A 2,425-nucleotide genomic window follows, 5' to 3' on the forward strand; every position below is an offset into this window, starting at 1 on the left:
CCCACACACACACACAGTCTAGAGGGAACGGCTACTCCGGGTTCCATTCCCAACAGAATTAGGACCCTCTCCCAGGTGGCTTCCCAGAACTGCTTTAACACCTTAAGAATCTCCATGCAGAACAACAGGCAAAAATAGCAGAGTAGCCGCCTCTTGGTACCCTCCTGTTGCCATGGCAATGGCTGCTCCTGTCCAAATCGGATCCCATTTTCTCTTAAAAGAAGTCAGAAAATATATCCGAGCGAAACAATCTGGATCAGGGTGCCGCAGAGCCAGGGCAGGCAGGGTAAGTCCCCGAGACTCCGAGAAAGTTTTTTGGGTTCCCCGGTGCCTAGCTTGGTGCTTGGAGCACAGTAGGACCTTGAGCTGTCCTTGTCGACCTATCATTTGATTTGATGGGAATTCATCCGTTTTTCTCCTTGGTGTATGCTTTCGGCAATTCAGACGGCACGGGAAGCTCAGGTCCAGAGAGACGAAGGTCAACTTCCAGGCTCGGCCAATAGCCATGGGAGCCTCCCCAGAGCCTTGAGTAACTTTCTGGGATTTAGTCACCAAGTCATAAATTGGTGACGGGATGTCCACAAATGAATGGAGCTCCCCCATCACCAGAATCGCAGCTCCTTGGCATATCTGTATATACCCCCCTTGATCCGGAAGGCCCCCTCGAAAGGACCACGGGCCCTCAGCAAAGACTCGGGAGACACCAGGGCGAAAGAAGGCGGGCCTCTGCTGTCAGAGCTTCTGCAAGAAGGCAGCCAATTAACCCCTCTGTGGGACTTTTGTTTCCGGAATCTTCTGAAGAAAAAAAAAAAAGGTGCTAGCCCTTCTTCTGGGCTTACCTCGCCGGGAGACAAAGTCTAATAAGATGGTATCTGCAAATTGCTTTCCACAAGCCTCGGCCGGCCACTTACACGCCTGGCGTTTTGTATTTCCTGGCACCCCACGGGGGCACGCTGGCCATCTAGGTGCTTAGGCTACGTTACAAAGATGCGCAGAGTCTAATAGCTGTCTTCAAATATTTGAAAGGCCATCACGGGAAAGAGAGCTTCAGTTTCTTCTGCCTGCCTCCCCCCCCCCCCAAGAGAGCACTGCATGTTTGGGGCAAAGAAGCAAATTTGGCTCAACGGAAAGGATAATTAGCTCTCTGGGTAATTGGCCAAAAAGGAGGGGATTCCCAGGCAACCCACTAAAAGCCTCCGGACTCTCCCATCTCACCAGGTAGTCCCTAGGCCTTATCCTTAGCCCAATTAAGACAGCTGAATTTTGACTTACTCCAAAATCAGGGTGCTGGCAGTGGGTGTGCCCTGCCCCCACCCCCACCCCGGCCCTACCCTGGCTAAGGGCAACAGTTTCCACTCGGTCTTCTTTGAGCTGAGCAAAAACATTTGTATCGCCATTCTCCTTTCTGAAGGCTCCAGAAAGCATTACAAACACCGGCAGGGGGGCAGCCGGGTGGCTCAGTGGATTGAGAGAGCCAGGCCCAGAGATGGGAGGTCCTGGGTTCGAATCTGGCCTCAGATCCTTCCTAGCTGTGTGACCCTGGGCAAGTCACTTGATCCCCAATGCTGAGCCCTCACTGCTCTTCTGCCTCAGAACCATTCCATGGTATCTGTTCTAAAATGGAAGGTGAGGGTTTAAGAAAACATTGGGATGTGGAAGGCAGCTCTGCCTGAATAACAAAGGTATTATCAGGGTCTACATCTGCCTTCCTGGTCATCCTCTGGTAGGTGGTCAGTGACTGTATTCTCCGGGATTGCAAAGCAGACAATGGAGAGAGGGATGGAGACCGTAGTACTAGGTTAATCTGGACTCTTCTGGGCTCCCGTTCCCTCTGCAGAGTCCACGTAAACTGCCGAGTCCTAGATGTCGTCATCCTGGAACAGGACTCAAGGGCCAAGTCAGGAACCCTGGAGTACATTTCCATCCAACGGCTAGGAGCCTCCTTTGAGTCAGAAAGAGGTGGGTTTGAGTCTCGTTGCTGACCTAAGCCGCCTGATCCTGGGCCAGTGATGTACAGTTAGTACTTTGGAAAAAAAGAATTCATTAAAAAGTATTTTTAAGGGGCAGCTGGGTAGCTCAGTGGATTGAGTCAGGCCTAGAGACGGGAGGTCCTAGGTTCAAATCCGGCCTCAGACACTTCCCAGCTGTGTGACCCTGGGCAAGTCACTGGACCCCCATTGCCTACCCCTTACCACTCTTCTGCCTTGGAATCAGTACACAGTATTGACTCCAAGAGGGAAGGTGAGGGTTTAAAAAAAAAAGTATTTTTAAGTTAAAAAAAAAACTCTCACGACTACAGGTTCTCTACCCACACGGGTCCTTTAGTTTACACAAAGAAAAGCTCCCAGCCAAACAGCCAGCTATGCCGCCTAAATAGATGTCCTTAGTTCCAGATAGGATCAGAAATTCGCTCTGTGACACGTGT

Source organism: Gracilinanus agilis, chromosome X (assembly GCF_016433145.1).
Source record: "Gracilinanus agilis isolate LMUSP501 chromosome X, AgileGrace, whole genome shotgun sequence".
Taxonomy (NCBI): domain Eukaryota; kingdom Metazoa; phylum Chordata; class Mammalia; order Didelphimorphia; family Didelphidae; genus Gracilinanus; species Gracilinanus agilis.